This window comes from Theropithecus gelada, chromosome 11 (assembly GCF_003255815.1).
Source record: "Theropithecus gelada isolate Dixy chromosome 11, Tgel_1.0, whole genome shotgun sequence".
Lineage (NCBI taxonomy): Eukaryota > Metazoa > Chordata > Mammalia > Primates > Cercopithecidae > Theropithecus > Theropithecus gelada.
In genome coordinates this window covers 59,132,791-59,160,667 of record NC_037679.1, presented here as the reverse complement: position 1 = coordinate 59,160,667, position 27,877 = coordinate 59,132,791, and the positions used below count along the sequence as shown (strand labels likewise).

The window sequence follows — 27,877 nt, the reverse complement described above, 5'->3', positions numbered from 1 at the left end:
CTAGCATGTAGGCTGGGGATTTCATGTCACCAGTGGTGATTGGATGTTTAGAATACTTCAGTTTACCTCTTATGATATGTTAGCAACTTGAATAATAGAAGAAGAAAGGTGCGTTAGTCATCTATTGTTGTATAACAATATTACCATAAACTTAGTGACTTAAAGCAACGTGTATTTGTTGTCTCATAGTTTCTGGGGCCAGGAGTCAGGGTATAGCTGACTTGAATCCTCTGCTCAAGGTCTCACAAAGCTTCAATCAACATATTTGCCAGTAGTTAGTTCTCAACTGGGGCTCAACTAGGGAAGGAGATGTTTTCAAGCTCACTTGGGCTGTTGGCAGAATTTAATTCCTGTGGTTGTAGGACTGAGGGTTTCAATTTCTTGCTGGCTATCAGTCCAGGGCCAGCTTCAGCAACTAGAATTGTCCTGCAGTTTCTGGCTGTATGACCACTTGCTTCCTCAAAGCCAGTAAAAGACGGAGACTCCAAAAAATGGATATGACAGATTTATGTAACATAATCACATAGTCATGTACATGTATCACATCTGTCGTGTCACCTTCGCTTATTCTTTTGACTATAAACAAGCCACAGGTCCTGCCCATACTCAAGGGGAGGGATCACAATGGTGCATGGAAACTGGGAATTGGGGATTATGAGGATCGTGTTCAGAGCCCACCTGACATCCGAAGAGAAAGGAAAATTGGGTTGATTCTGCCCTCAGGATTTTCTTTTCACTTATTATAGATAACTTGAGGGCAGGATTCTTGTCTGATTTATCATGTATCTTCTGTTTGCTACCATCACCCACCTACTAGATGGTGTGTTACACTTAGTAGAAACTCAGTTGGTACTTGTAAGCTTAACTGTTATGCTATAAAACTACTATCAAAGAAAGAAAATACATACTCCTTTTCTCAGAAGAAGGGATCCTAGTGCTCTATGTGTATTTAATTTGGGAGAATACAGATCACCTTGTTAAATGAGTATAGCAATATAATAGTTGTTTGAAGATTTGGAACCGTATGCCACGTTGTCAGGAGAGACTAGCAACTGTATAAGGAGGCCTTCTTTTCATCGTGTTCTACTTCTTTGTCTATCAGCATAACATTTTCTCCCAAATCAGCAGGCAAAATTAGCAAGGGCTTTTAATTTTTGTCTAAGAGAAGAACAGAAGCTGCCAAATCAGAGGAGAAGTGGGTATTTCTAACTCTGAGACTTGTGTACCTAAATTATCATACTCAACATTGTAGAAATATTAATTATGGGTATACTTGTTGTCCATGTGGCTGTAGAATTGACATTTTGCTTACACCAAAGCTGTGCTGTTTGTTATTCTCCTTTCTTGGATAGTTAAGATGGAGATTACTTTCCAACTTTGGCCTGGCAGAATGACTCCCACAGAGAAGGGTGGCAAGAAGAAAGGCTCTCCTGCTGTCAATGGGGGTGGTGATCCAAGAATACACCATCAACACTCAGAAGCACATCCATGAGTGGGCTTCAAGAAGCATGCCCCTGGGACACTCACATCCAGAAATTTGCCATGATGAAGGAGATAGGAGCTCCAGATGTGCGCATTGATACCAGGTTCAACAAAGCTGACTAGGCCTAAGGTTAAGGGATGTCCCATATTGTATCTGTGCATGGTTGTCCAGAAAACGTAATGAGGATGAAGGTTCTCAAGCAAGCTCTATACTTTGATTACCTATGTACCTGTTTCCACTTTAAAAAATCTATAGTCATTCAGTGTAGATGAGAACTAACTACTGATCATTGAATACATCAAATAAAGTTATAAAACTGCAAAAAAGGTGGAAGCTATATAACCATTGAATACTTACACTTCTGTAGTGTGAATTTATGCAAGGTCACAAAAGTAATGCCTGAAAATAGAGGGAAAAAAAGCAACAAAGAGGGTAGGTCTTTGTGGAGTGAGGAGGACCTTAATAAGTTAAATATTAATCTAACAGTAACAGACAAGGCAGCCAAGAATACAGCGATCAGAGGTAGGAATGGTTTATATTGAATAAAAGACTGTGAATGGAGAAGTAGATATTCCCAATCAGTAACATAGGCCTTATAATAAATGAGTACCACCAATAGCCAAAGAGTAGACAGTTACCAAATATGGTAGGTTCCTCAGTTGCAACTGTAATTATGCATTTTTTTTTTTTTTAGCGGTGGGGTCTCTCCATATTGGCCAGGCTGGTCTCGAACTCCTGGCCTCAAGTGATCCTCCCATCTTGACCTCCCAAAGTGCTGGGATTGCAGGTGTGAGCCACTGTGCCTGGCCTAACTATCCCTTGTATTTCACAAGTAGCATAACGTTTCGGGACAGAAATATTGGATGGAAAACTATTTAATTTTGACTTAGCTTTTGAGAATTTTTGTTCTCATCTTCTGTTACCAGCTATGCTTGGCAGAATTCTAGGATGACTCCCAAGATTCTCACCTGATATGGTTTGGCTCCACGTCCCCACCCAAATCTCACCCTGGATTGTATCCTCATAATCCCCATGCATCAAGGGCAGGACCAGGTGGAGGTAATCGGATCATGGGGGCGATTTCTCCCATGCTGTTCTCGTGATAGTGAGTCTCATAAAATCTGATCATTTTATAAACATCTGGCATTTCCCCTGCTTGCACTCATTCTTTCTCCTGCTGCCCTGTGAAGAGGTGTCTTCTGCCACAATTGTAAGTTTCCTGAGGCCTTCCCAGTCATGCGGAACAGTGAGTCAATTAAACTTCTTTTCTTTATAAATTATCCAGTGTCAGGTATTTCCTTATAGCAATGTGAGAATGGACTCATAATAGGGTACACATCCTGTAGAGTCACTTGTGATTAGGTCACTAATCAGTTGACTTTAAGTGAGTTAAGAGGGCCATTATCTGGGCGGGCCTGATCTAATCAAGTGAGCCTTTAAAAGGGATTGGGTTTTCCCTGAAGTTAGAAAGATTCAAATCTTGGGAGCATTCGAGAGCCTATTGAGGGGACCACTAGGCGGGGAATTGCTGGTGACATCTAGAAGTTGAGAGTGGCTCCTGGCTGACAGCAGGAAAATGGGGGAGTGTCTGTCTTACAACTGCAAGGAAATGAATTATGTCAGCAACCAGTGATCTTAAAAGAGAGCCCTATGCTTAAGAGGAAATCATAGTCTTGGTGGACATTTTGATTTCAGCCTGTGAGATCCTGAGTAGAGGACCTAGCTAATTCAGACTCCTGACCACAAAAAGTGTGAGGTGGTAAATGTGTGTTGTTTAAGATGCTAACCGTATAGTTTTTTTTTTTTTTTTTTTTGTCAGACATCTATAAAGAACATATCCTTATATGCAGCCTAAGCTTCTAAACTATCACTTTTCTAAACACACCCCATCCCTTCCCAACTTTGTGACTATACTCAGGTGTTCTCTTCCCTGGAATGATTTTTGTTATATATCTATTCTACCCATCATTTAAAGTCCATCTCATGAACCACCACCTTATTGATTCTTTCTCTGCTTCTCTAGGTGAATAGGATCTTTCTATCCTTTGAATATCAAGTGTAGTTTATATCTCTTACGTGTAACTTTGTTTTGTAAAAGTTATTTGTATATATGGTTTATGCTTTTTATTTTAATTTTTTTATTTATTGGAATAGAAAGGACTGTATATACATTCAAATATTCCAACGGTGGGAAATAGTATGTAATGAAAATTAAATGCTCTTATCTCAGATCACCAGTCCCCCAATTCTCTGACCCAAAGGCAATCATTCTTTTCAGTTTTCACTTATCCTTCTGTAGAGATTCTATACTTAGACAAGCATTTATGTACATATCTCCTCCCTCCTTTATATACAAAATTAATGTGTTTATCGTCTCTTCATTGTGAGATGTTTGAAGAATCCATGTCTTTTTTTTCTTTTTGTATTAATCTCCTAAAGTACGAAAGTATTTAAGACCTACTGAATTTAATCTTTTTAACCAAGTTGGTTTTCGAAAGATAAACAAAATTGGCAAACTTTTAGCCAGAATAAGAAAAATAGAGAAGATCCAAGTAAAATCAGAGATTAAGAAAACAGACATTATGACTTATACTGCAGAAATTCAAAAGATCATTAGAGACTAGTGTGAGCAGCTATATACCAATAAATTGGAATAGCTAGAAGAAATGGATAAATTCTTAGTCACATACCCTACCAAGATTTAACCATGAAGAAATCCAAAACTTGAACAGACCAATAACAACTGACAAGATTGAACTGTACTAAAAAGTCTCCCAGCAAAGACAAGCCCAGGATCCAATGGCTTCACTGCTAAATTTTACCAAACACTTAAAGAAAAATTAATACCAACTCTATTCAAACTCTTCTGAAAAATGGAAGTAGTTTCTCCTTCCAGGCTCATTCTACAAGGTCAGTATTACCTTGATACTAAAACCAGACAAAGATACATCAAAAAAAGAAAACTACAGGCCAGTATTACTGATGAACATTGATGCAGAAATCCTCAACAAAACACTAGCAAGCCAAATCTAACAACACATCAAAAAGATCATTCATCATGACCAAGTGGGATTTATTCCAGGAATGCAAGGATGGTTCAACATGCACAGATCAATCAATGTGATACATCATATCAACAGAATGAAGGACAAAAACTATATGATCATTTCATTTGATATTGAGAAAGCATTTGATAAAATTCAACATCCCTTCGTGATAAAACCCTCAAAACACTGGGTATAGAAGGAACATATTTCACCACAGTAAAAGCAATATACAACAGACCCACAGCTACTATCTTACTGAATGGGGAAAAATGGAAAACCTTTCCTATAAAATCTAGAACAAGACAAAAATGCTTACTTTAACTACTATTATTCAACATAGTACCGGAAGTCCCAGCTAAGCAATCAGACAAGAGAAAGAAAGAAAGAGCATCCAAATTGGAAAGGAAGAAGTCAAATTATCCTTGTTTGCAGATGATACAGTCTTGTATTTAGAAAAACTAAAGACCCCACCAAAAAACTATTAGAACTGATAAACATGTTCAGTAAAGTTGCAGGATACAAAACCAACATAAAAAATCGGTAGTGTTTGTATATGCCATGGTGAACAGTCTTAAAAAGAAATCAAGAAAGTAATCTCATAAAAATATACCCAGGAATAAACTTAACCAAAGATGTGAAAGATCTCTACAGTGAAAACTATACAACACTGATGCAAGAAATTGAAGAGGACATGAAAAAATGGAAAAATATTTCATGTTTATGGATTGGAAGAATCAGTATTGTCAAAATGTCCATACTACCCAAAGGAGTCTACAGATTCAATATAATCCCTATCAAAATACCAGTGATAATTCTTCACAGAAACAAAAAATAGTCCTAAAATTTATGTGGAACTACAAAGGACCCAAAATAGACAAAGCCATCCCAAGCAAAATGAACAAAACTGGAGGAGTCACATTTTCTGAATTCATATTATACTACAGAGCTATAGTGACCAACACAGCATAGTAGTGGCATGAAAACAGACACAGACCAATGGAACAGAATAGAGAACCCAGAAACAAATCCACACACCTACAGTGAACTCATTTTTGACAAAGGTGCCAGAACATACATTAGGGAAAAGACAGTCTCTTCAGTAAATGGTGCTGGGAAAACTGATATCCATATGCACAAGAATGAAACTAGACCCCAAACTCTTGCCATATACAAAAATCAAATCAAAATGGATTAAAGACTTTAAGACCCCAGACTATGAAATTAGTACAAGAAAATTTTGTAGAAACTCTTCAGAACATTGGACTGGGCAAAGATTTCTTGAGTAATACTTCACAAGCACAGGCAACCAAAGCAAAAATGGACTAATGGGATCACATTAAGTTAAAAAGCTTCTGCACAGCAAAGGAAACAATAAAGTGAAGAGACAGCCCACAGAATGAGAGAAATGCAAACTATCCATCTGACAAGGGATTAATAACCAGAATATATAAGGAACTCAAACAACTCTGTGGGAAAAAATCTAATAATTCAATTAACAGTTCTCAAAAGAAGACATTCATACAGCCAACAGACACATGAAAAAATGCTCATCATCACTCTCCATCAGAGAAATGCAAATCAAAACCACAATGAGATATCATCTCACACCAGTTAGAATGGCAGTCATTAAAAAGTCAGGAAACAACAGATGCTGGAGAGGATGTGGACAAATAGGAACACTTTTACATTGTTGGTGGGATTGTAAACTAGTTCAACCATTATGGAAAACAGTATGGCGATTCCTCAAGGATCTAGAACTAGAAGTACCATATGACCCAGCCATCCCATTACTGGGTATATACCCAAAGGATTATAAATCATGCTGCTATAAAGATACATGCACACATATGTTTATTGCGGCACTATTCACAATAGCAAAGACTTGGAATAAACCCAGATGTCCATCAGTGACAGACTGGATTAAGAAAATGTGGCACATATACACCATGGAATACTATGCAGCCATAAAAAGGATGAGTTCGTGTCCTTTGTAGGGACATGGATGCAGTTGGAAGCCATCATTCTCAGCAAACTATCGCAAGAACAGAAAACCAAACACCGCATGTTCTCACTCATAGTTGAGAACTGAACAATGAGATCACTTGGACTCGGGAAGGGGAACATCACACACCGGGGCCTATCACGGGGAGGGGGGAGGGGGGAGGGATTGCATTGGGAGTTATACCTGATGTAAATGACGAGTTAATGGGTGCTGACGAGTTGATGGGTGCAGCATGCCAACATGGCACAGGTATACATATGTAACAAACCTGCACATTATCCACATGTACCCTAGAACTTAAAGTATAATAAAAAAAAATTGGCAAATATTTGAATAGACATTTATCAAAAGAAGACATACAGATGGCAAACAGGCATGTGAAAAGATGTTCAACATCACTGATCATCAGAGAAATGCAAATCAAAACTACAAGGAGATATCATTTCACCCCACTTACAATGGCTTACCTCTAAAAGACAGGCAATAATGAATGCTGGAGAAGATGTAGAGAAAAGGGAATATTTGTATGCTGTTGGTGGGAATGTAAATTAGTAGAGCTACTATGGAGAACAGTATGGAGGTTCCTCAAAAAACTAGAAATATATAGAAATACCATATGATCCGAAGTCTCAGGATACAAAATCAATGTGCAGAAATCACAAGCATTCTTATACACCAATAACAGACAGAGAGCCAAATCATGAGTGAACTCCCATTCACAATAGCTTCAAAGAGAATAAAATACCTAGGAATCCAACTTACAAGGGATGTAAAGGACCTCCTCAAGGAGAACTACAAACCACTGCTCAGTGAAATAAAAGAGGACACAAACAAATGGAAGAACATACCATGCTCATGGATAGGAAGGATCAATATCGTGAAAATGGCCATACTGCCCAAGGTAATTTATAGATTCAATGCCATCCCCATTAAGCTACCAATGACTTTCTTCACAGAATTGGAAAAAACTACTTTAAAGTTCATATGGAACCAAAAAAGACCCCATGTTGCCACGACAATCCTAAGCCAAAAGAACAAAGCTGGAGTCATCACGCTACCTGACTTCAAACTATACTACAAGGCTACAGTAACCAAAACAGCATGGTACTGGTACCAAAACAGAGATACAGACCAATGGAACAGAACAGAGCCCTCAGAAATAATACCACACATCTACAACCATCTGATCTTTGACAAACCTGTCAAAAACAAGAAATGGGGAAAGGATTCCCTATTTAATGATTGGTGCTGGGAAAATTGGCTAGCCATAAGTAGAAAGCAAAACTGCATCCTTTCCTTACTCCTTATACGAAAATTAATTCAAGATGTATTAGAGACTTAAATGTTAGACCTAAAACCATAAAAACCCTAGAAGAAAACCTAGGTAATACCATTCAGGACATAGGCATGGTCAAGGACTTCATGTCTAAAACACCAAAAGCAATGGCAACAAAAGCCAAAATTGACAAATGGGATCTAATTAAACTAAAGAGCTTCTGCACAGCAAAAGAAACTACCATCAGAGTGAACAGACAACCTACAGAATGGGAGAAAATTTTTGCAATCTGCTCATCTGACAAAGGGCTAATATCCACAACCTATGAAGAACTCAAACAAATTTACAAGAAAAAAACAAACAATCCCATCAAAAAGTGGGCAAAGGATATGAACAGACACTTCTCAAAAGAAGACATTCATACAGCCAACAGACACATGAAAAAATGCTCATCATCACTCTCCATCAGAGAAATGCAAATCAAAACCACAGTGAGATATCATCTCACACCAGTTAGAATGGCAATCATTAAAAAGTCAGGAAACAACAGGTGCTGGAGAGGATGTGGAGAAATAGGAACACTTTTACATTGTTGGTGGGACTGTAAGCTAGTTCGATCATTGTGGAAAACAGTGTGGCGGTTCCTCAAGGATCTAGAACTAGAAATACCATTTGACCCAGTCATCCCATTACTGGGTATATACCCAAAGGATTATAAATCATGCTGCTATAAAGACACATGCACACGTATGTTTATTACAGCACTATTCACAATAGCAAAGACCTGGAATAAACCCAGATGTCCATCAGTGACAGACTGGAGTAAGAAGATGTGGCACATATACACCATGGAATACTATGCAGCCATGAAAAAGGATGAGTTCGTGTCCTTTGTAGGGACATGGATGCAGCTGGAAACCATCATTCTCAGCAAACTATCGCAAGAACAGAAAACCAAACACCACATGTTCTTACTCATAGGTGGGAATTGAACAATGAGAACAGTTGGACACAGGAAGGGGAACATCACACACTGGGGCCTATTGTGGGGAGGGGGAGGCAGAGGGGGGATAGCATTAGGAGATATACCTAATGTAATGACGAGTTGATAGGTGCAGGACACCAACATGGCACATGTATACATATGTAACAAACGTGCACGTTGTGCACATGTACCCTAGAACTTAAAGTATATATATATAAAAAAACCATATGGTCCAACAATCCCACTGCTAAGTATATGCCCAAAAGAAATCAATATATCAAATACATATCTACACCCCCATGTTTATTGCAGCACTATTCCCAATAGCCAAAATTTGGAATCAACCTAAGTGTCCATCAACAGACAAGTAGATGAAGAAAATATGTTACATATACACAATGTAGTATTATTCAATTGTAAATAATGAGATCCTGTAATTTGCAACAACATGGATGGAATTGGAGGACATTATGTTAAGTGAAATAAGCCAGGCACAGAAAGAGAAACTTTGCATGTTCTCACTCATTTGTTGAAGCTAAAAATTAAAACAATTGAACTCATGAAGATAAGAGAGTAGGATGATGATTACCAGAGGCTGGGAAGGGTAGTAGGGCAGTGGGGATGGTTAATGGGTACAAAAATATAATTAGATGGAATGAATAAGACCTAGTATTTGATAGCACAACAGGGTGACTATAATGACATTAATTTATTATATATTTTAAAATAACTAGAGTATAATTGGAATGTTTATAACACAAAGAAATAAATGATTGAGATGATGGATACCCTGTTTACCCTGATGTAATTATTCCACACTATTTCTATATCAAAATATCTCATGACCCCATAAATATATACACTATGTACCCATTAAAAATAAAACATTCTTTTCCACAAACCTTTCGTTGATGTTGCTTATATTAACTCTAATTTTATTTTGATAGACACATCAATTAAAATGTTCTCCTTAATGTAGACTCAAAACTTTTTAGAACATTTCACTGCTTAGAATGAATGCTGCTATATAGCAGAAAATATCAAAGTTTCATAATTACAAGACATGTTTCCTGGGTTAGAAATGCATGGATGAATATCTGTGCATTGGATATTACTATCAGCATGTGTATCACTTCTGTTTTGGTAATCCCTCTGTCTTTCTCTTAACAGAGTGGTTATTGTTTGAAGAGTCTTAATGGGAATGGGATTGAGAACACTGCAATAGGATAAGAGATTTTTCTTATATAAGAATTTGTGAAAATTAGTTCTATGAGCTGAACCTGAAATATTGTATTCCTTACCTGTTCCCATAATGCTGTTGGACAAATGAAGCTTATAATATTTCCTGCAATTCTATAAAAATAAAGCAACAGAAAAATCTAACTTTTCCAATCTGTGAGCATGATTCTGGGGCCTGAAATTTTTATTAACACTTCGACTAACTAGTTTACTTCTCACTCCCTAGTTGCTTTAATGGCCTTATATAGAGTCTGTTGACCACTTCCAAGTCTGCTTTTCCTCTCTTACGTATTCTAGGATTATCTGATTCCCTTTTTTTAATTGATAAAATTAGGAAGAGTGAAAAAGAAAAGTCACCTGGAGTTACGATCCTGAGAGGGTTTATACCCTTTGTGACTAAGTTCTTACCAAGTTTGTTTTTGAAGTGTATATGAGTGTTAGCTTTTTATATTCTCTCTTACCTTCTCCTTATTCACAATTATGCTACTTAGCACATCATTAAGGAAAATCTATAAGGGCAATGAAATTAGAGAAAACAACGATTAAAACTAATATTTGTCAGCAGCTTTATAAAATAGTAGGTGGTTGAAGACTTCGAATTCAATTGAATTTGAGTACTGAAGATTGTGTTTATCTCTGAATTTTAATTATCCAAGCCACCATTTTTTTCCTGTTTCTTAGGATAACATTTATATTATTGAGGAGGAAATTCAGGACCAGTTTATCTTTCATGTGTATGAATAAGTACTTCATAATTAAGTGTTTTCTATATAACAAGAGTTCTATAAGAAAATAATGAATTTCAGCCTTCAACTAGCTAAGAAAACACTGAATTTAAAACTTAAAAGTGCCAAGAAGATATTTGATAATGATAACCTCATTTAGTAAATTTGTATGGTTTTCCTTAAAGATTCAGATTACAACATTTTTAGTTATAGTATAATTTTTATATAGCAGTTAAAATGTTTTTTAAAATTAAAATTAATTAATAAAAATAGTACAAACTTAAAGCAGCATATTCTTGTTTCTTCTTTCTTTTTTTTCTTTTAAAGAGATGGGGTCTCACTGTGTTGCCCAGGCTAGAGTGCAGTGGTGCCATCATAAGTCACTGCAGTCTCAAACTCCTGGGCCCAAGTGATCTTCCTGCCTTAGCCTCCCAAAGTGCTGGTATTACAGGTGTGAGCCACTGTTCCTGGTTTATATAACATTTTTAATGGTACCTCACAGTGTTCACCAGAGAACGTGGAACTCATTATGATTTCTGATTTTGTTTTCTAATTTGATAAGTCCCTTGTAAAAAGCAGCAAAGAGACATTCTTCCTAGGTAATCTTTGCATTTTAAGTAACTTCAATGATGTTAATGTTTTTAGGACAAATATTGAGCATATATATTTTTGAACAGTATCAATTTATGGCAAACAGATTTTAGAAAACATTTGAATAACTAAGTTGGTTATTTTTAATATCATTCACAAATTTCTGTTAACAATTTACATACAGTAGGAATTTACTGTGTCTTCTCTAGTTGTGACTAACTGAAACCTAATTCAAACCAGTTTAGGACAAAAGGGAATTTATTGACTACTGTAATGGGGTCAGGGAAAGACAGGGTGAGGCTAAGCTTCAGGTCTGAATGAGGGAATTAGGTATCAATAGGACGCTATTTTTTTTTCTTTCAGCTTTCACCTTTGTTTCAGTGTGTCTGCTTCATTTTCTTAGGCCTAATTCCCACACATGGTTGTTGGCAGAGAGGGACTTCAATCAATTATCTTTCAGTTTCTAAATACAAATTTCAAAAATCTAATTTACATTTATGGCTTCTGATTGGCTCAGCTTGGAAGATATCCAGCCAAGCAACTGTAATCCAGAGGGTAGGCAGGATTTCAAAGCTCATGTTCTAACCACATGATTACAGAGATGGGGTAGGAATGTGTTTCCACAAGGTAGTAGCATGGGGGAATGGGGACAGTGAAAAGACAAGATAGTAAGCACAATACTTTTACCTTTTGAAATAGGAGGAAAGGTCTGGAACATTTGTAGCTATTTAGGAGGGATGCTTTAGCAGGAGTTAATAAGGGATCATTTGCAGTGTGTATTAGGGTTCTCCAGAGAAACAGAGCCAATAGGATATGTGCATATGTATATAAAAGCATTTATTATAAGGAATTGGCTTGTGTGATTATGGAGGCTGACAAGTTCCAAGACCTGCAGGGTGCAGGATCTGCAAGCTGGAGATTCAGGAGAGTCAGCGGTATGGTTCCATTCTGAAGACCAACAGGCCTGAGACCCAGGAAGAGCTGATGTTTCAGTTCAGGTCAGAAGATAGGAAAAAACTGATATCCCATTTTAAAGGCAGTTGGGCTGGTGGAATTTTTTCTTATTCAAGAGAAGGTCAACGTTTTTGTTCTATCCAGACTTTCAACTAATTGGATGAAGCTTACCCATGTTAGGAAGGGCAGCCTACTTTACTCAGTCTACCGATTTAAACACCTTCACCAAATAACGTTTGACCAAATATCTGGGGACCTTAAGTTGACACATAAAATTAGCCATCACGAGGTGATACTTGCTAGAATATGGGATGGAGTATGTTTTGTACTTTGCAGTTCTAATATAAGCAAATTAAAGTTAATATAGAGCAAGTTAAAGTTTAACTGATAAGCATTAAATATATAAATTGGCAACCCAGGTTTTTCTCAATGATTTTCATTCTTACTATATCCAAAATGCATATAACCCTTTATCATTCTAGAAATGGGAAGATATTTGGAATGTGAAATGGGATATATAGGCAACCAATCTTATGATAAATGAACCTGGGCCTACTGGCCTAAAAAACTACTTAAAAGCTATCCATTTAGATGTGAGGCTATAAATCTTCAAAGATAACAGCTATTGAGTTAGAGAAGCAGCAAATGAAAAATCTTTTTGAATATTAGATGGGTGATGTTTCAGTATATGAAAAATTGAGCTTGACTTAAAGCCAGCCCTACCATTGGAAATGTTCATATTGGATGACAATTCTGTTTATTAACTTTGTTAGGTTTTCAGAAACAAATATTTTATGTTCTATTATATTTAATAAGTAAAACCAGTTTGTTTGGAATCACTTACCTTTTTTTCAACGGGCTGATCAGCCTTATCCCTCCTTTTGACGAAGCTTAACATTGAGCCGGAAGTCAAAGGAGAAATGTTCGTAGGGTCCAGCTCCAATGTTATAAAGCAAGACAAAGAAGGGTGCATTGGGAGCTGTGAGAAAATACACTGATAACTATCACACCCAGAACCGATATATACTTTCTTGGCTTGGGATTCCTGGACTATCTGGGTGGTATAAATTTAAAGCCCCGAAGATAGGAGGCTACGTCATATTTAAGAATTCTCCGGGAGACTTTTTTATTCTTCCCGGAGCACAGGCCGAGAAATGCAAGTTTCCTTTTATCTTCTCATATGCCAGTGATAGCCAAGTATGCAATCCTTTGAGGGTACCAGCTTTATCTAGAGATTTGACTCTCATCTGGCCAAAGGCTGTTAAACCCAAGCCCACTGGTTACTTCCCAAGGTGACTACAGGTAAGCTCCCAAGCTTGTTGCTCTGGTTTGGAATTGTATCTTTGTTTTTAGCTCCTAGGGCTTTCTGTTAAATTCTTGTGAGATCCTAGCTCTAGTTTTGTATCCACACAGGGTTTTATTTATTTTCTTTATCTTATTTCTGCTGCATTGTAAGCCACCCTCCAGCCGCCCTCCCACTCTTTGTCATGACCTTAATTGGCATTTATTCTAGGTGCTGGGAATACAACTATGAACAAAACAGAAAAATTCCATGTTCTCATGGAGTGAATCTTTTTTAAAGGGGAAAGAAAAATAACTAACTTATAGTGCATCTAGTAGTGATAAATGCTATGAAGAAAAGTGAGCAAGAATACAGAAATAGAGTGATGTGGGTGCCGTTTGATGAAGTCATATCAAAGACTGTGTTTGTCTTAGTCTATTTGGGCAGCTATAATAAGATACCATTGACTGGGTGGCTTATAAACAATTCATTTCTCAGAGTTCTGGAGATTGGGAAGCGTCTGGTAGGTCCCTCTCTCTGATTCGTAAATGGTGCTTTCTAGCTGTGTCCTCAAATAGTGAAAGATGCAAGTCATTTTTCAGGGGCCTGTATAATAAAGGTGATAATGCCATTCCTGAGGGCTTTGCTGTTGTGACATGATTACTTTCCAAAGGGTTCCACCTCTTAATACCATTATCTTGGGGATTAGGATTTCAACATACGAATTTTTGGAGAACACAAATATTTGTACCATATCAATGTTAATGGTACATATATGTAACAAGCATCTCATCTTGGCGTCCTAAGAAATGTTAACTTAAAAGCTGAACTAAGAAATTGGATATGGCTACAGTACCCCAAATATTAGTGTAAGTTTTAAAAAGAGAATGGGGAACTATCTTGAGAACAATTCCTTGAGTAATGTCATCCTTTAATATTTCCTATTATTCATGCTTCCAGTATTGAATAATAAATGAATCTATAATACACCAAACAGTGCTTCTGACATGCATTATAAACTCATGTTCCTCTAAAGTCTTTTGCTCTTCCTGTATTTACTGTCTCTGTAAAAGGCCCACCACCATCCATCCTGTTGCTTATACCACTTGTTTGCTCTTCCTTCATTCAGCGTGCATTTAAGTACCTGCCTGTGTTAGGTACTGTGTCAGGAAGGCACTGAGTATCAGGTCTTTGACTAGGGGATAGTAAGTGAGGTACTTGCCACAGGTATAAAATTTAAGAGTGTGCCTAAGTAATAAGTAATATATAGTATTTTAATTTAATGTTTAAAAAATCAAAATGTATGCAAAAAGTCTATGATGAACAAAACACCAAATTTTTAAATAGAAACAGATTTCAACCTTGTATCAGCATGAACCTGAAGTTGAATGCCTCACTCTCCTCACCCTAGTTCTAGTCCTGCTAAGAATACGAGGGGGATAAGGCACAGTCTCTGCCCACAATGAATTTACCAGTAGGAGGAGGGAGACGTGAATAAATAGGTACCCCCTAAAAGGCCACTAAGGTAGAAATAAAATAGGTTCAAAAGAGAAGATGTTTCTACTAGGGGGATAGCGGGATTAGGAAAAAACTCAAGGAGCCATCCAAGGAATCTCTTTCTTCCTTACTTTTACCAAATTTTCTCATGGAAGACCCTCTTGAATATGTTCTTTCCTTTTTTTCTGTCACCATCACTAATGCTATTTCCTTATCCCTTTTCTCTCCTGGATTGCTTCTTACTGGCCTTCTATCAGAAGGGCTTTGTTAAAACACGGGTCTGGTCATTATCTTATTTTAAATCCTTTAGTAATTACTAGTCACTTTTGTTATAAAAGCCTGGCATCCAAAAACATCTAATGATCCCACCTCTGCCTTTATCTTGGGATCCTCCCATGAATTTAGACTTATTAAACTCTTCCTGTTTCTCAAAATGCCTTTCCATATACCTTTTCTCCTTCCTAGAATGCTCTTACTCCTTTATTCTTGCAGCTAACTTCTATTTATACATTAGCACCCGGAACAGATATCACTTTCCCAGAGGCTATAGATTTCAAGTCTGTTTCTTTGGTGCCTTGCACATGACAGGCAGTTAATGTTTGAAAAAACAAAAGCAATGTAAGATCTTGATGGAATGCTGAAGCCATATTAGGTGAGTTACCATTCCCCAAATATGCTATGCAGTTTCATGCTGCTTTGGCTTTGTTCAGATTTCTTCTTTTGCTTGTAATGCACTTTGCTCATACTTCGTTATAATACTTTGTCTTAGTCCATTCCATGTTGCTCTAACAGAATGCCACAGATTAAGTAATTTATAAGGAAAATAATTTTTTTTTATAGTTCTGGAGGCTGAGAGTTCCAAGGTCAAGGGGTGGCATCTTGTGAGGGCCTTCATGCTGTGTTATCTCATGGTGGAAGTTAAAAGGGGCAAGAGGGGCTGAACTCATTCTTTTTATAAGTAACCCATTCCTACCTTAATGACATTAATCCATTCCGAAGGGCAGAGCCTTCATAACCTGGTCACCTCGTGAACGTCTCACCTCTTAACACTATTGCATTGGGGGTTAAGTTCCCAACACATGAACTTTGGGGGACACATTCAAACCGTAGTTTACATCATAACATAATTGTGTATTGCCTGTATACTCAGCCTGAGCCCTTAAGGATAGTGTCCTTGTCTTCTTTGTATGTCCAGTATCTTGGAAACACCAGTCACACAATTGACACTTAATAAATGCTAGTGGAATATGGTGTGGTTTGAGCCTTAAGTATTATGTCCATTGGTATTAATGATATCAATCTGTTGACTTTCCTATTCTTAATACAGAACGTTTTTCCTGAAATGTTTTTGTTCCTGCTCTTGTTAGAAGCGTTTAGTGCTATAAAACCATATTTATTGAGTCTTGCAAAAAATTTATTTAATGTGTATCCTTTGGCTCTTAAACCTAGTAACAGTTTAACACCTGTTGGAAGAATTAAAGAAGTACTTAGTGAGAAGAACAGTCATCAATTAAATGAAAAGACAATTAGGTGAGATTAGATGTACCAATTACTGTCGCTTAATTTGTTGGTCATTTATAGTAATAAATACCACTTATTTAGATTTTGCTATGTGTCAGGCACTGTTTTAAATGCTTTATATGTTAATGTATTTAATTATAACAACTCCCTAAGGTAGCTGCTATTATCCATATTTTATAGAGGAGGAAACTGAGCAGGGAAAGGTTAAGGGATTTTCTCAAGGTCACACAGCACCTAAGTGGCAGAGCTGGCATTTGAATCCAGGTAACTTGACTCCAGGATCCTTACTGTTATCCATTATATGTCCATTAGCTTAGAGTTACTTGTAGAAAAGTGCTTGCTATAGTTATAATACTTGTCTAAGAGATTAAAAACTTTCAAAGTAAAAAAAAGGTTTATATTTTTCATATTTTTACATTACTAATTTTTCCTTGAAAATTTAAACAAGAGAGGACAGGCGAGGTGACTCATGCCTGTAATCCCAGCACTTTGGGAGGCCGAGGCGGGTGGATCACAAGGTCAGGAGATTGACCATCCTGGCTAACACCGTGAAAGCCCGTCTCTACTAAAACTACAAAAATCAGTCGGGCGTGGTGATGGGCGCCTGAAGTCCCAGCTACTTGGGAGGCTGAGGCAGGAGAATGGCATGAACCTGGAAGGTGGAGCTTGCAGTGAGCTGAGATTGTGCCACTGCACGCCAGCCTGGGCGACAGAGTGAGACTCTGTCTCAAAAAAAAAAAAAAAAAAAAAAGAAAATTTAGGAGATTTTCATAGAAGCAAAACATTAGTGTGTGTTGTTTACTAATGGCAGAGTTATGAAGATGAAAAGGCATCCTGTAATCTTTCACTGTTTCTGTCATCTTCTCCAGTGGTTCTCTGGTTTTTATCTCCAAAACAGACTTTTTTCTGTTCATTAATTTTCATTTTTCTACTATCAGATTAGATTGCTTTGTTTGTGGTGAGTAGATTTTTTGGGGGGAGTGTGAGTAGGGTGAGTGAAAATTTGGTTATTTTTGGAGTCTCATGTTCTGTAAAGATTGGGAGTGTGTGTTTCAAGTGTGAAACACTTGAAGAAGATACCCGGAGTCTGTGGAGTTGCCTGGTATATTAATCCGTTTTCACACTGCTGTAAAGAACTTCCCTTAGACTGGGTAATTTATAAAGGAAAAAGGCTTAATTGACCCATAGTTCTGCATGGCTGGGGAGGCCTCAGGAAACTTACAGTCATGGTGGAAGGGGAAGCAGGCACCTTCTTCACAAGGTGGCAGGAGAGACAGAGAAAGCAAAGGGGAAAGAGCCGTTTACAAAAAATCAGATCTCATGAGAACTCACTCACTATCATGAGAACAGCATGGGGGAGACCACCTCCATGATCCAATCACCTTCCTCTCTCGACACGTGGGGATTACAGGTCCTCCCTCGACACATGGGGATTACAATTTGAGATAGATTTGAGTGGGGACACAGAGCCAAACCATATCACCTGGTCAGTTTTTCCACTGAAGCCTCTGATAGACTTATCAGGCTAGTTTCAGCCAAATGTGTGTAGAGGATTGAGGTGGTGTGATGGCTAATTTTATGTGTCAACTTGAGTGGACTAAAGAATGACCAGATAAGTGGTAAAACATTATTTCTGGGTCTGTCTGTTGAGTGTGTTTCTGGAAGAGATTAACATGTGACTTAGTAGACTGAGTAAAGAAGATTGTCCTCACCCATGTGGGTGAGTGTCATTCAGTCTGGCTTTAAGGGCCTGAATAGAACAAGAAAGTGGAGGAAGGGCAAATTTGTTCTGTTCTTGAGATGGGACATCTTCTGCCTTTGGACATGGAGCTCCTCCTTTAGGCCTTTGAACTCCTTTGGACTCTGGGACTTATACCAGCAGCCTCCCTAGTTCTCAGGCCTTCAGATTTGGACTGAATCGCACCACTGGCTTTCCTGGGTACCCTGCTTGATGCCAGGGACTTTTGAACTATGTAAAGTATGAATGAATGAATCATTGGTGGACTTTTCAGTCTCCATAATCTTGTGAGTCAATTCCCCAATAAATCTCCATATATGTATATATGCTTTTTTTTTTTTTTGGTCCTCTGGAGAACCTTGACTAATTCAGGCAGTTTTCCTAGACTCTTAATTATATGAATAAACGCCTCAAGTTTAAAATTTTATTTTTTCTAGTAGATAGCTAACCTTCACTTGTCTTGAATGTCACGAATGGATAGTGCATATTAAAATAATGTTCCTTTTAAGGTGTGTTAGAAAGTACCACAGAGTCTTGCCTATGTGAATATTGTCCTTGAGGGACATTTTCCCTTGGGAATTACTTATCCATTTATTCATTCCTATATATTTTATAAATCATTTAAGGCCTATTTGTGGCAAATCATCCATGTGTTACGTCCAGGATATTGGGGCCCTCATAGAGGGATATGAGTAAAAATTGTTGTTTCTGTAGTGCTAGGTCTTTGCTAAAGAATGGAAGAGTGGGAGGGAAGAATATGGGAGCCTAAGAATGAGGACTCTCAAGTTAAATTAGGACCTCACATTGGTGCTGTCCAGTGGAAATATAATGCAAACCACTTACGTAAATTTAAAATTTCTGGTAACCACCATAAAGAAAGTAAAAAGAGGGAAATGAAGTTAAATCTAACAATGTTTTCTTCAACACAGTAAATCCAAATATTATTTCAATATGTCATCAATCTAAACATGTTTAATGAGATATTTTGTGTGTTTTTTCATACCAAGTTTCTGATATCCAGTTTTTCTTTCTTTTTTTTTTTTTTTTATTCTGCAGCACATTTCAATTTGGGCTAGCTATATTTCAAGTGCTCGATTTGCCACCTGCGGCTAGAGGCTACCATATTAGTACAGCGCAAAATCATAGGAGTGGGTATCCATGTCTACCCCTATGGGGTGACCAAAATAGTTCTGATGGTATCCTGGAGATATTGCTGAGTAGTATTTAAGTTTTTTTTCCTATGGCTGGGTCTACCTGCTTTCTAATCTATTACTGTTATTTTCTCTTTTTGTGAATCCATGTTTTAATCTGTTTATGCAAGCTTCTGATTTCCATCTTAACTTATAAGACCCTTAGGAGTTTTCTACATTATTTATTTTAGTGGCAAGTAACTATGTAAACATGAATTAATTAATACTATCTGTGAAGAAGGAAATATTTACTTATTAAGTAGCTGCTGGATGTTAGACAGTACACTAGGCACTTTGCATACTTCAATCTTTTTTCTTCCACTTTCTATATATTGGAAAACTGAAGATCCAAAACTTAAATACTTGTCCTAGGCCACATAGCAAGTAAGTTGCAAAACTAGGATTGTCTGACTTCAGAATTCATACTCTTTCTACCATATCACTGTTAGGAAATTGTGCATTGTAAACTTTAAAATAATTGTGATTTGAATACTAGTTCCCTGGTCTTCACTCTGATGCCTCAAGCATAGGACCAACTGAAGGACAGGTGATGCTAAGTGGTAAGGATTAGCTAGTACAAAGGAGTTTATGTTTACTTTTGAAAACTCCTAGCCTGGTTGATTTATCTACTTCCTAGGGATAAAAATCACTGGCAACTGTTATCTTGAGCTTATCCTGTTAACTGTTGTTCAAAAATGCATAACTTGTGAAAAATTTTATAAAGACATCTTTAATTTTTTATTTTTTTGGTGTGTGTTTAGGTATGTTTTTAAGGAGCATGTTTATAGATACATGCTAAATGAAGACAGAGCTAGACATTGTTACTATCTGATTACATTGAAACTGTATTAAAATAATAAACCTGTATTAAATAATACTCGTTCAGATTTCATTGAACTTTATTTTAATTATGGAGGTGCTAGAATCACACTTGCCTTAGAAATATAAAATAATACGGGAATGCTTTCCTTCAAGACAATTAAATACGAAAACATGAACTTTAAAAACAGATAATCTAGAGTAGAGTTTGAAAGCAAGGACTCTAGATGAGACTGCCCAGGGTCATGTTCTGATTCTATCACATACTAGCTGTGTGACCCTGGTCCACTTAAACTTCCTTGTGCCTCATTCTTCAATATAAGGTGATAATAATTGTATCTATCTGTGTTAAAGTTAACTTAGATTCTCTTTTAAATCAGGCACCAAAAGAAAGGGTTTGGGTGAAAGTAATTTTCTCTCTGGTGAAAGTGTTCCACTCATAGGGGTAAGATATCAAATCCCACAGAGCCTGAAGTTGAGAAAACGGGAAGTACAAATTCCCCAACTTGGCTACTGAGGATGGGCAAATTTCCCAAGTGGGCACCAATCCTATAGGCAGTTATTCTAAAGCTGAGCCTTTTGGCCATTCTAGCATTCCATCAGATGGAATGCTAGTAGTTCATCAGCTTGATGGAGTGCTAGAATGGCCATAAAAGGTAGGACCAGTGGATCCTATGCTAGTAAATACGGCTTAGCGGAGGCAAAGAAGGCAAAAGCATGTTTGAATAACTGTCAGTCCCATTGAGGATGAATTGCTGTGCCTTCCAAAGTGGAAAGCCATCACAATAGTTGCACAGTGGACATGTAAACTGACTAGCCATAATGTCAAAGATGGAGGCTATGCATGGGCATAAAAGCATGTACTCCCTCTCACCAAGATTGATCTAGCTATTGACAGTGCTGAATGTCTGACCAATAAGTACTGGCCCAAAGTGACCCCTCAGTACAGAACCATCCCTCAAAAAAGCCAACCCAGACATTTGTGGCAGGTTGATTACATCAAATTCCTTTCCACTTAAAGAGTTATTGGAGAAACATTAACTATTTCGCTTAAGAGGACTCAGCCTCCCCTTAATGGGCTCTGGGTCTGAGAACTGGCTTAGATCTGCAAACCGAAACATCGATCTTCTGTTTAGTTCTTGGTCTTCTTTGCAAATATAAATAAAAAATTGACCTTATTAACTACTTGTCATAGGTTGAATTGTATACTGAGTAACCATGAGATCATACTGGGGTAGATAATCCAATGGGGCTGGTATTCTTATCAGAAAGAAAATCTTGACACAGAAATGTACACAAGGACAATGTCATGTGAAGATGAAGGCAGAGCGTGGGGTGATGCTTCTAGAAGTTAATGAATGCCACAGAATGCCAGCAAACCACCAGAAGATAGGAGAGAGTCATGGAACAGATTCACCCAGCCCTTAAAAGGAACCAACAATGTCTTGATCTTGGACTTCTGGCCTTCAAAACTGTGAGACAGTAAATTTCTCTCGTTTCTGTCACTTAGTTTGTGACAGCAGCACTAGCAACAGATACCTTACTCATATATTTTGCTTCTATGAACAAAATGGCTAATGACTTATTAATCATTGCCACAGACCCCTGCAGGTCAAGCTCTCTGGTTACTGCTCTGACCTTACTACCTTTTATGACATGCATTCACCTTGCTTCTGATGGCTAAGTGCCACCTCTGATGCCTGTTATTTTGGAATCCTGTCAGTCACGTTGACATCCCGCTAGTGTTTTAGGACCTACATGTGATTTCCTTGCTACAAATTAAATTATGAATCATGAGAGATTGCCTCCACATGAAAGCACTGTCCTCTTTCTAGCATTCTTTCCCCATGCCTCAGCTCAGCACCCTCAACATCCACGTCCATATGTGTGCTCTCAGTTCTAATGACACGTGTCAGATAGGCTCAGCTGCTTTTTCGGTAAATAGGCGATTTCTTCCCATAGCAGGGACTGCCATTCACAGTTGGAGTGTTTTTTTTTTTTGAGACAGAGTTTCATTCTTGTTGCCCATGGTGGAGTGCAATGGTGCAACCTCAGCTCACTGCAGTCTCTGCCTCCCAGGTTCAAGTGATTCTCTTGCCTCAGCCTCCCAAGTAGTTAGGATTACAGGCATGCACCACCATGCCCAGATAATTTTGTATTTTGTATTTTTAGTAGAGGTGAGGTTTCACCATGTTGGTCAGGCTAGTCTTGAACTCCTGACCTCAGGTGATCCACACGCCTTGGTCTCCCAAAGTGCTGGGATTACAAGTATGAGTCACCGTGCCAAGCCTTACAGTTGGAGCTTTTATGAGTAGGACCTGAACCTAGTTATTGGTCTAGAGGCAATGAAAGATGAAGGGCAGATCTTGAGGAGGGTCCCCCACCCCTCAGGTATGTCCTTTGCCAGGTCTCCATGCAATTGGAGGTGGCTTACCTTTATGAAAAGGAAGAGGGTGGATTCTGCTGGCCCAGAGGGTTCAGCAGAATTTGAGTGTTTAGTGTTCTCATGTACACCCTCCTAAATATCACCCTCCCATGCATCACCTCCCTCCCCCTTTCCCTATCAGAGCCCTGATGGGAGACCTGCTGGGGCTGTGCATTTAGTTGTCTTGTAGCTAAGCTCCTTCATCAAATCTTAGGCCTGATTTCAGTGTAGTATGTTAGCAGAGTGCCAGAGATAAGGTTCATTTTAAATACTGACATGGAGTTTTTCTGACTTTTACAGCATGCCCTGAATTCATAGATGGTTTACCCAAGTCGCCATTCTCATTCTTCAAAGCTTCTAGAGTAGTTAACAAATACTCTAAAATCTTTATGTTTTGATTACCACATGTCTTTCAAGTATTAGAGCTATTATATAAGCTTGTACTTTCTCCTTGTAACACATTACAGTCCATCTCAGCTAAAAATTTCAGGCATTATACTGCTGTAGCATGTTAGGGGTTATCACCACTCACTTATCACTAGAAATTGGATCCTTGCTGCCCTCTGACCAGCAATTAATACAATTCCAGAATCTCATTCTGAAAGTCTGCTTTCTAGTGCTATTTCTATTACCAACAGTCTTATTAGGGTTTTCCCCAAAAGCAGACCCTGGTATAAGGACTTAGGCATGGATAGTGTATGTGCAAGGTGGTTTCGGGAAGAATAAAGAGACAATGGAGAAAGAACTGTGGGTGCTTTAGGTGGGAAGCCGTCAGCATCAGCATGACTATCCACAGCAGTGGAAAAGAACTCACAGACAAGTCAACGGCATATGGTGTGGGCATTAACAGGGTCTCCTACATGGTCTAACAGGGTTTGTTATAAAGGTTACAGTTGTAAAGTAAGAGCAGAGAAACTAATAAATTTGCCTATTATTTGTGTTGCTGGTTAATCATAATATAAATGGTTTTGTTTTTACTTGTTTGGGTTTTTTTTTTTTTTTTTTAACAGTATGAAAGCTATCCACCTCTGATTAGTGAGTTCTCCTAATCCATTTGAAATGCGATTTGATTTTTGAAATTTTCCGAACTTTTCCAACTCCCCCAAAATATATATTTTCTTAAGTGTGTTACTCACATAAGCCCTGACTTACGATTGAACTATAAAAATAAGATGATGGCTGGTCTTTATTTAGCCTGGATAACCTAAGTTCAACATTTAGGTCCTGCAGTGCAGTTATTTTGAAGCTATTCTCTTTAATCCGTTTACTACCCCACTATTTGTAACCTATTTTACTTCTTGTTAATGTGACGAAAGAAAATCAAAATTTTTATTCTTTATTTCAAAAGAAACTATATTATTTATAGCTTTCGTAGGCCTCAGGAAAATCCTTTTGTGAGGTGCAAATGGTAATTATCACTCTTTCTCAGAGGAAATGTCTGTTCACTAGTGAAATGCTGATGGAAATTTTCAATACAAAATTTGATGTTTCCTTTTAAAAAAATTATGCTGTTTCTACTTCTGTTTGATGTCATCATTATTTTATCATTGGCTAGATCGAGGAAATGAAATTAAATTTTCAAAGGAATCTTTCAAGGCAAACTTCATAAGGCAGAATATCAATTAGTAATTTCATGGTTGAAGCTTTTTTGTTTTGGAAGGCAAGGCAAGTTAGGGAAGGAATGTGAGAGTAAGTATGGTAGGAGCAAAATGGTGATAGAGAGTTATATAAAAAATAAGGGTCACAGAATAAAAACTTCACTTCAGTTGGATAAAATATGTAGCTGGAGAATAATAGCTGGCAAATTGGTGGAACAATTCATAAAGCAGTCATTTGGTATCATGAAGAGGACAATAAATTGAACTGTGGAAGACAGGAAAGGTTAATCACAAACAAACGATGTCTAACTAATTTAATTTCTTTTCAATACCAGGCAAGTTCAATGAGTAAACAAAACGAATAAACTCAATATATACAGAATGTTTAGTACTCTACTTCTATGGACACATTCAGTATAGTGCCATATGACATTTCATGAATAGCGTAGAGAGAGGTTGGGTATAGATATAATAGATTATATATATAACTTATATAAATAATGTATTAAAATAGTATAATAATCTGGAAAATTTGAATATACAGATAGCCTTAACACCCAAAGTAGAATTTGTCAGTGTTAAAAAAATTAATTGGGCCCAGGCACAGTGGCTTACACCTGTAATCCCAGTACTTTGGGAGGCCGAGATGGGAGGATTGCTTAAGGCCAGGAGTTCAGGACCAGCCTGGCCAACATGGTGAAACCCTGTCTCTACTAAAAATATAGAAATTAGCCAGGCGTGGTGTGCGCCTGTAATCCCAGCTACTTGGGAGGCTGAGGCATGAGAATCGTTTGAACCCAGGAGACAGAGATTGCAGTGAGTAGAGATTATGCCACTGCACTCCAGCCTGGGCAACAGAGTGAGACTCTGTCTCAAAAAAAAAAAAAAAAAAAAAAAAGGGAGACCATTAGGTAGTGCTTTGGGTTCCTATATAAGCAAACTGAAACCAAACTCACTGTAAACAGTAAACACACTGTAAAATAGTGAAATGAAACTTAAGCTTAACCAATCAGAAACCACCAGTGAATCTCTATCTGGAGGCTTTACCAATCAGACACTGCCAATTACCTTTAAGTAGGGACTCTCCACTTTAATCAATCAAACATTTTCTCTGTCCTGCTTCTACAGACACCTTATAATAGTTTCCCCTTGCACCCCTTTGGTGAAGCACAAATCACTTGCAGTCTGGTGCTGCCCAATTCATGAATCCCTGAATGCTCAAATAAACTCTTTAAAATTTTAATGTGCCTAGGTTTATCTTTTAATATCAGTGAAAGTGGTACTTAAATCTGTATTATTTGTTGCCATTTATATATCTAAATTTATTTTCCAAGTTTGTCATATTAAGATATTATTGTTAATGTTTTTAGGTGTGATGATGGTATCACGATTATACTTTTAAGAAGGGAACCCTTATCTTTTAGACATGGATACCGAAATATTTACAGAAAAGTTATGATGCCATGGATTTTCTTCAAAGTGGGAGGGTATATAGATGAAACAAGTTTGACCATGAGTTGACGATTTTTGAAGGTGTATGATGAGTACATTGGGTTTTTTATACTATTCTGTCTACTTTTGATTATGTTTAAAAGTTTTTATAGTAAAAAGTTAATAAATCATCATGTGTTATATTGCTAATGGGTAATATAGAACTTCAGAAGTAAAAATTATGCTTTCATTTTCTAGTTATACTTAATATTTTAACAACCTAATAATAATAGTCACAAACTCATAGGGCAGAAAATAAAGAAAGCATTTCTTCTGGCAAGTTTATTTTGGACTGAAAACTCAGATTTTTAAGTAAGTATTTCTTGGACAAAATGGACTTTTAAGCCGATAGGACCTTTAAAAATTTCTATTCCAATTTCCATGTTTGCAGATGAGAGGATTGGAATTTGGCTGGCCTGGTTAGTTTGTATCATGACTCAGACTGCAGTCTGGGTTTCAGCTTTTGGTTCTGGGATTTTTCCTACTCTGTTAGATGCCTGTCTGCAAACATAATGTAAGATTCTTTTAGCTCACTGAGTCTCAATTGCCCTTACAGAGGGATAGCTCAAGTGGCAGCAGAGTGCAGTGACCAGAGTTTAAATCATAGCGCTGCCAACTACTAGCTGTAAAATCTAGAATGATTTATTTCACCACCCTAAATCTCAGTTTTCTCATAAATTGAGAACAACTGTAGTTCTTGTTGTGAGGATCATAAAAAATAATATATGTTAACATGGTTAGTAGCAGAATCTGTTATTTGGCGACTTTGTAAGGTTTTAATAAGATTATATATTTTTACCACAGTAGCTGGCACATAGTATGAACTAAATGATTACTTGATATTATTATTGTTGTCATTATTATTGTTATTATTACCATTCTCATACAATCAAGGAAGTAAGAAATTTTGAATTTTAAAATTTCAGTGGATAAACTGCAGGCTGATAATTTAGAACTCTCTGTAAATGAGTATGTGTATGTATATATATGCATATATTATGTGTGTGTATATACTTAGACTTGTGCATTAGATACATTTTTTAAACAACTTTATTGAGATATAATTATAATGTTCACCTATTTAAAGTGTTTAATTGGATTTTTTTTAGTATAGTAACAGAATTGTGAAACCACTACCACAGTCTAATTTTAGAACATTTTCATCACCCTAAAAAGAAGCCACTGTACTTATTAGCAGTTACTTACCATTCCTCCCATCTCCCCAGTGTAGACAATCACTAATATCCTTTCTGTTTGAATAGATTTGCCTATTCTGTACGTTTCATATAAGTGGAATCATACAATGTGTGGCCTATATGACTTTTCTTTCACTTGGCATGCTTTCGGAATTCACCCATGTTATTGCATGTATCTGTACTTTATTCCTTTTTTTTTTTGAGATGGAGTCTCACCCTGTAGCCCAGGCTGGAGTGCAGTGGTACAATCTTAGCTCATTGCAACCTCTGCCTCCCTGGTTCAAGCAGTTTTCCTGCCTCAGCTTCCCAAGTAGCTGGGATTACGGGCACCGGGCACCATCCCCAGCTAATTTTTGTATTTTTGGTAGAGACGGGGTTTCCCCATGTTGGCCAGGCTGGTCTCGAACTCCTGACCTCAGGTGATCCGCCTGCCTCGGCCTCCCAAAGTGCTGGGATTACAAGCATGAGCCACCGCGCCTGGCCCTTTATTCCTTTTTAATGGCAAGTAATATTCTATTGTATGGATCTTTTTACAGCTTGCTGAATACAGTTTCCTATAATGCTGTGTTTGGAATGGAATGTGAACAAATTTAACTCTATTCTAGGTGGACGGAAGAATTCTACATTTTTCTAAGTGATTATAGTTGTAGCGTAAATCATCTGCCAGGAGAAATAGTCACTATATACATGTACCTAACATTACTCAAATGTGATCTAGAATGAGAAGCACAGAGAAAAGAGAAGAGGGAAGAAAAAGAAAGGGAACTATGACATGGGAAGAAAGGAAAAGAAGAGGCAAAGGTAATATTTTACAGAAA

At 37.5% G+C, this 27,877-nt stretch overlaps 1 protein-coding gene across 7 annotated transcripts in view; it reads left to right on the top strand.

Annotated features, from left to right (window-relative positions):
• Positions 1–27,877, top strand: part of ANKS1B (ankyrin repeat and sterile alpha motif domain containing 1B) — a 1,261,968-nt gene that overhangs the window by 48,962 nt on the left and 1,185,129 nt on the right. The window lies entirely within an intron of this gene.